Below are 8,211 nucleotides of genomic sequence, written 5' to 3'. Positions count from 1 at the left end.
AAAACAGCTTAAAGTTGACATAGCATTGATTCGTGGTAGAGAGAGATCTCAAAGTGATGACCTCTTCTCTTCTGAGGAATTCCAATTTGAATTCCTCTCAGTTTCTCAGGGCCTTAAGGATTGCTGTGGAGAGTCAAAAAAACTTGAATCAGATTTCAGTATCTGTCCTTGACATCCTTTGTCATATTCTCCCCCATCTAGCTAACCCCTCTCTTATTTCAGGATCAGAAAAGCCTTGAACTAAAGAGTAAGTATTTTAGGAAGCTGCTTCTGATTTACCAGGGCAGAAGGAAATATTCTTCTGAGAATGGTGATAACCAAACTGGAAGTGATTTCCAAATGTCAGCAACAAACCTTTGAGCCCAGTCATAGTATATATACATTTGTTGAAATCTCTTTCAGCATCACTTTGTTGTACAAACTGTTCACTGATAGAGCACTGGGTCTGGAATCAGAAAGACCTGAATGTAAATCTATCCTTAATCACCTATTTGCTGTGTGACCCTGGGCAAATCTATCTTAGACACTTAATAGCTGTGTGAATGGGCAAGTCTACCTTACCAGGGTTATTGTATCAAGAGAGATCATATTTATAAAGTGCTTAGCACATATTAGGAGCAAATAAATGCTTATTTCCTTCAACTTCCTCAATTCAAAAAGCAGATACTAAATGGATTGACAAATCAGTATGAATGAGATTATGGAAAATTTTGATGGACTACTTCATTTTAGATTTGTTGCTTTAAAGACACTGGGGAAGTAACTTTCAGTCCATCTCTGTCCTAATTCAGGGGAAAATCATTTAACTTAGTGGCTCACTAAAAGAATAGTTTTCCTGACTAGACCTAGAAAGGTATAGTCAACATACTCTATAAGCATGGGACATTAGAGTCAGTCATGGGAGATCAAAACCTAGGTTCAGTTTGTGACTTCCTTGTTTGACTCCCAGAGTAACGTTAGGCATATTATTCTGCTTTGTATTAGTCAGATTTGTAATAGTTTAATAACAAGGACTGTATGACGGACAGTATCAGACCTACCTTGTTTGTTTATAAAACATTCTGAGGACTATAAAGACATTAATAGTAGTAATGCAGTATTCCTGAGAATTTGCCTTCTGGTTTCCTTACCTAATATATTTCTATGGCCTACTGCCCACCACATTAACAAGATTAAAAGAGAACCCCCAGGCCCACTTCTCATCTAATCCAATGTGTTGACCAAGCCCCTTCCTCAGATTCATAAACCTACATATAAGCCAGAGTAGGAAAAGACCCTTAAGTAAAAGTCTTGAGAGTTTGGCTGCTGCTTTATTAGTCACCTAACTTTATTATGGTCATGTCAATGAAAAGAGATCTAGTAGATTAGGTGTTTCAGTCCCCCACCTAGTTCTGAGGTAATTAAAGGACCTCATCTTCCCTCTTATCCATTTCCCAAGTAGGAACTGCTGCTGGCCCCCTTTTCAAGAGCATTTATTACATAAAAGAATTTGAAAATGTGATCCGGGTTCACCTGTATAACAATTTTTGTTCCAACTTGTTTTCCTTTTTTTCCATCTCTCTCTTCAAAGCTAGTTCTTCATGGGTAGAACACTTAAGCTGAGCATAGTTAAAGCTCTGGGGCAGAGGAGGAGAATCTCTTCAGTGGTTTGATGGAAAGCACACAAGGGAATGAGGAGTCACCCAAATAAACAAGGAGATAGGGTGGAGAAAACACAATTAGAAAAGAGAAACCAGGCTTCCTTCCCTTGCCATGTGTCTTTTCCATTTGGTGCTCCCATAACTGGTTGGGACCTCTGCCCAGAATCTGCCAATTCTGGCTTCTTGGTCCCATTCCCTCAGATGTGGTTCAAGGATCTCAATTCAGTCACATTGAACCCACTGCCATCCATCCCCTTGATGGTCCTCAAAGAAAGTCTGCCCCAAAGTTTAATATTCTCTTAGGACCATTTCCCTGATTTTTACTTATTTGTGATAGGGCTTAACACTTGCTTGACTATCTGATCCTGGAAGCTGAATTATAACCCCAGGAAAATGAGAGTCCCCAACTTTAGCAGTAATATTGAAGGGGCAAGATGAGCTAAAACTCACAAGGGATGGTTGAAATGAGAATGATACTAACATGTAACTCTTAAGGTTTTCAAAACATGTCTTCATTATCTCATTAGATTCCCAACTCAGTGAGGTAGGTGCTAACATTACCCGTATTATACAGATAAGGAATCCGAAATTTAGGAGGTTAAGTGATTTGCCTAAGGCCACATAAGTGTCTGAGGCAGGATTTGAAGAGTCCAGTTCTCTTCTATACCATTTTGCTCCCTATGATACAAGTTCATAGGATCCATAGATCTAAAGCTAGGAGGACTCTCAGAAGTCATCTAGTCTCCCACTTATACAGACAAGGAGATTAAGGTGCAGGGATGAGAAGCAACTTGCCCAAGGTCACACAGGCAAGATAGAACTGCACTTCCCAGCCTCTACATCAGCACCAGGAAGATTGTGGTTAGGAAATTCCTTGGACCTGTCGGGAGAAATCAAAAGAAGGCTTTGGACTTGGCTTTGAAAATCTCCAAGAGGAACTAGAGATTTTTAGCCTGCAGAAGAGAAGATGGGGGTGGGGAGCACACATTGATTATATGTATTTGAAAAGTTAGATTTTTTTTCTCTTTGGCTCTAGAAATGAGATTTAAATCCAGGTCTTCTGACTCCAAAGCAAGTATTTTCCCCCCATTGTTATCATCCTGCCAAGACATTTTTTTTTTTTTTAACCCTTGTACTTCGGTGTATTGTCTCATAGGTGGAAGATTGGTAAGGGTGGGCAATGGGGGTCAAGTGACTTGCCCAGGGTCACACAGCTGGGAAGTGGCTGAGGCCGGGTTTGAACCTAGGACCTCCTGTCTCTAGGCCTGACTCTCACTCCACTGAGCTACCCAGCTGCCCCAAGACATTTTTGTTAGTGGAACAAGTAGCCACTAGTAGTGGCCTGTCTCTTTCATTGGTGATATGCAGAAAGCAGGACAAAGGAAATTACTTGTTTAGAGGTAGAGGCGTGGATTTAATGACTTCTTAAAGGTTCAAAAGTGAAAAATCCAAGACATTTATGAAAGTCTTTAGAATTCAGTTCCATTCCAGAAACATTAAGGGCCCACTCTGTGCAGAGCACTGTGCTACTTGGGGATACAGAAATAAAACAGCTTCTCCCTTCAAAGGAGCTCAAATTCTGTCAGAGTGAGAGAACATTACAAAGTAAGTAAATCAGACAGCCAACCTTCAGGTGGCTATCATCTGCCTAAATTGGACCTTTGTTGTCTAGGTCAGTGATAGGCAAACTTTTTAGAGGGGGCCAGAGGAAAGGAAATGCTCATCTGTCAGTCTGTTTCTAAGGCAACTCTTTCGAAGTTTCCTTGTGTTGTATCCTACTCATTGTGTTCCTCAGATTAGGAATAATATTGCCTGGGGGCCGCATCTGGCCCTGGGGATAGTTTGCCCATTACTGGTCTAGGTCATGGGCTCCTTGATTTAGAACTGGAAGAGGTCTTAAAGACCAGCAAGGCAACCCTCATTTTATAGATTTGGAAAGTCTCTCAGAGAAAAGAAGAGACTTGCCTAAAGTCACATAGCTAACAAAGGGCAAAGGGAGAACTTGAGTCCAAATCTAGTACCCTTCCTACTATCCCACTGAATAGAGGCACAGTCATGAAATAGGGGAGGAGACTTGGTCTTGGGTTCTTTTAGTCCTAACTTCTGGCAAAGACAGATTCTCAAGAAATCAATCGGTGGAGCTGGGTAGGAAGGTAGCTGAGAGTAAGAAGGCTTCTGGGCTGCACATATATACACAGTCTTCCCTTTGCCCTGTAATAACCCTTGATGCTCAACTCAGCTCACTAGACACTGCCCAGATATGAGTTATGGTGTCCATGTTCTATTGTCAGCACTCCTATCCCGACCCCCTCTCAAGCCAGCTGTTTAGCCAGAGGAGTGAAGACCTCTCCAGTGGCCTTTTCTATCCAGTTCTCAAGTTATGTCAGGCTCTAATAGATTGAGGTAAAGAGCTTAGTACAGTCTGAGCTTTAATGGTCAGATAGGAATGGGAGTTGGTATGACCCTTTAGGCCACAGAAATTGTAAACCAAACTGGATTTTCTTCCCTTACTGGTTTTTTTCCTTTTTTATTTTTTTTCTTTTTCTCTTCTCCTCTGGCAGAAGATAGGGCAAAAAGAGTAGATTCAGAACATGATGACCTAGTCCTTTCACTTACTGCCCTGTAGTTGTCTTTTTTCCTATAAATATGCCCTGTAGACATCCCAATTTTAAGATTTATTCTTTGAATCCAGTAAAATCTATATTTGGGACTATTTTGGACTGGGGGTGGTGTTAGAGAATCCCCTACTTCCCATGACATTCCCAAAAATGTGGAAACAATCTAAACATATTCCTCTCTCAATTTTTTTCCATCTAGCCCAGGGGTCGGCAATGTATGGCTCTTTCTGCAGGAGCCATAAAGTCAATTTTTTTTTCAGGCGCTGTTACAGGAGCGCGCACTGTGAGCACTGTATGGCTCTCACGAAATTACATTTTTAAAAATGTGGCGTTTTTGGCTCTCATGGCCAAAAAGGTTGCTGATCCCTGATCTAGCCCCTCCATTGTTCCCTACCTTCCAACTCCAGGATTAAAACTAGTCCCTGACAGTCCCTAAGTACTAGAGAAAACAGCAAGATGACTTCATAAACATTCCTCCATGCCTTACCCCAAACCCAGTTTAAGAAGTCCATCTCTGGTTCACTGTGTCCCAGAGGAAACCTTTTGTGCCTTAATAGTAGAAGAATCTAGCTTCATGCTCCTTGGCAAGTCTGGTCTTCTAGAAGAGTTGGAGGGAGAGGTTGCCATAAACTGATAGTCAGCAAGGAAGGCCCTTGGAAACTGGTGAGGTGAGATCTTCAGGTGGATTCTGGGAGGGATCTGACTTGTACTCAGGATAGGAGAAGCTTAAAACATTCTAGTAAGTTCCTCAGCTTATACTTTCTCCTCTTCTCCCTCTTCAACCACTAATAAAGTTGAGCTGCCATGTATTTGTGGAGCTTTGAGTAAGATCTGAAGCTTTATACGTGAGAAAATAAAGGGAGCTCACTTTCACTAGAAGTTTTTGGGGAGAAGATGGGCTCTGGGGAAGCTTGGGCATCCCCACACCCTTTTATTCACGGTCATGGATGCAGCCCCAGCATGCAAAATGGAATGAATTGGGTGGACAATCCAGGAGGGGGGAGGGGATGAAATTCCCTTTACACAATCCACCACCCCAATTCTTTTGGGAGATGAATGTTGAAATCTCCGAGATTTAAATACTTAGTCTCCCCAATGAATCATTTCACATAACCAGCTTATACCTCTAAAGATTCTTCTGACTAGAGGTACATATTGCACTTTACAAAGGGGAAAATTACAACAGTTTGGGAATAAGAGGGAAAGAAAAGAGAAAGAAAACAAAAAAATAATTGATAGATGCATTGATAGAATGCCAATTAGGGGGCATTCCCCTTTGGCATAAAAGTTTACATTCAGAATATGTTCAACCCCCTTCAGTTCAGTTCATTATATCCCAAAGTTCATTCTGGATCTTTTGATGCAGTGTGTGGTTTCCCCAGGCATCCTTATGGCACCTTCTCTAAAAAGATCCTCTTTGTTGATTCAGGATGTTGACGAGTTTCTTTTCCTAAAATTTCTCCAAAAACCTTGGATTTTAGGATAATTATACAGGACGGGATATAAAGAGGGATTGTTGTGGGAAAAAGTGTAAGAGGGATTATGAGAAAGAAAATTTGAATATTGGCTGCTGAGTAAACAAAGTCTTGGCTGCTGTATCAGTTTCTTTCCTGACCTAGAAGAAATACAATGATGATCTCTAGCAGGCAAGGCAGGTGGTCCTAGCTGAACCTGGATTTCAGCAGAAAATACTGAGAGCTCTTCAGAGGTGTGGGTGTGGAAAGATTGAGGTTTTTGTCTTATGATTATGAATATGAGTACGAGTAGAGACAGATCCACACAAGTAGTAGTGCTGGTTATGCTGCTCAAAAAGGAAGGCACCCCCCCCCCAGGCCTGCCCAACTTTGGGAGGGGGCAAAGTAGAAGAACTGCAACCCCAGCCTTTGCCAGAATTGGCATCAGGAAGTATGTGGTTAGAAAATTCCTTGGCCCTGACAAGAGAAATCAAAGGAGCCGGTGGACTTAGTTTTGACTTAGTAAGAGGACTAGGGATTTTTAACTTGTAGGAAGATGGAGAGGGAATGGAAAGCATACACTAGTTGTCTTCAGGTATTTGAAAAGAGATTTGTCTCTTGGCCTTAGAAATCAAAACTAGCATCACTATGTGGAAGTGAAAAATTCCCTTATAGTTGGAGCTATCCAGAAGTGGAATGGGCTGTTTGGTAAGTAATGGAAGACCATTTGTTGGTTGTTTTGTAGAGAGATTTTTTTTTCCTAGCTATAAGCTGGACTCGATGGCCCTGAGATATCCTCCAATTCTGATTGGTTGAAGTACTCCATACAATTTGAATGGCAGTAGACAAAAAAATGCAGTCTATAAAACTATAAAGGGGTTATTTTTTATCCTTTACATTGTCTGAGGAGTGAGTGTTTGGTGATGGCTTAGAGATTCTAAGCCTCCTCTCAGCCCCTCCAAGTGTATATGCCTAGGAGCTGGCTAGTTGTTACTAAGACTCAGAATTCACCTTCATTCTGATCTTTCAATGCCCTCTTCCTGGCCTGTGTTCTCTTAATGTATTATAGTCTTATTTCTGTTCATGGACTTGTAACTATTGCTGACTACAGCCAGACTCCAGAGCCCAAGTTAATCTAGAATTAACAATGTGCGCCTCTCCCATACCAGATCCAGCAAGATTACCATGTAGTTTTCTAGTTTCTACAGGGCTTATCTATTTCTGTTGGAGAGGACTCCAAAGGATCACTCTCTGTTTGGAGACCAGAGAGAAGAAGCAGTAAACTAAGCTGTCTTTCTTTGTTGGTATATTTAACTTGAGGCTTTTCCTAGGGATCTTTCGAAAAAGCAGATCAGGATTACAGGGATCTTATTCCCCTACTGCCCAAATCCCCACCCAGTTCTAGATCCAAAACTTTTAGCCCTCGTGGTAGTGATTAATTTTTGGCACCCCAGGATATTAACTAGTTATCTTGAGATAAATCGTAACCCCAGATTATCATCAATTTCAGTAAAAAGTAACGTATGTGTGCCATCCAGCTCCTTTAGGAATAGGGGAGGGTGTCATGAAAGCAAACAACAAGATGTTGAAAAGCCAAAGACTGAGAATCATTATTCTAGAATGGTTTTCTCTTAACCCAGACCTGGCATGGCTTCAGATGGCCATCAGAGAGTTTACAGCCTAAAAGGGCAGGTAAGAACACGTGTGTAATCAACAAATCTCTCTGTACCTTAATGAGAGATGAGATGGACAGGATGGGATTGTGGGAGGAGTGACAAATGAGGCAAGATGGACCTACTCCTGTCAGTTTCACAGACCTTTATAAAGCATCTACTTCAGTTACTATAGTAACAGTGGAAATATAACAAGTCTCTACCCTCAAAGAGCTTATGTTCAAATCAGGGGTGGAGTGAGAAGGTTAAGACATGTATAGAAATAACTCTAAAATAAGTCTTAAAATGCTTAAGTGCATAGGAGAAGTCAGGTACAGTGGTTTGAGGGTTTTAAGGGAAAAGCTATCATTTCTTTCAGAAAATAAGGAAAGGCTTCATGGAGAAAGTGGCACCTGAACTGGGTCTTAAAGGAAAGGGAATGTAGAAATCAGAAGTCAGAGGAATCTGTTATAGGCAAAAGTATATGTTAAAACATAGTATATGCTAAAGTTTAGAAATCTAAGTTTAATGACTTACAGAAGGGAAAAAATGGGGAAGATCAGAAAATAAACTTTGGAGAGATACTAAGGAGGGAGGAGATGTGGTATGTGCCTTTAGAAAGGAACCCAGTCTAGTTAGAGAAACAATATATGTTCACATGTGAAAACATTGTAAATACACTTAGAGTAACATGTTAGCAAATGCAGATTATGAACTTAGTCCAAACTCAGCATAAAGACCAAGTAAAGGAGTTCTGAGGATGGGGTAGGGATAGTTAAGAAGGGATAGTAAAAGGGGTAGCTGGGTAGCTTAGTGGATTGAGAGTCAGGCCTAGAGATGGGAGGTC

This window comes from Gracilinanus agilis, chromosome 4 (genome assembly GCF_016433145.1).
Source record: "Gracilinanus agilis isolate LMUSP501 chromosome 4, AgileGrace, whole genome shotgun sequence".
Lineage (NCBI taxonomy): Eukaryota > Metazoa > Chordata > Mammalia > Didelphimorphia > Didelphidae > Gracilinanus > Gracilinanus agilis.
This window is presented reverse-complemented; position numbering follows the sequence as displayed.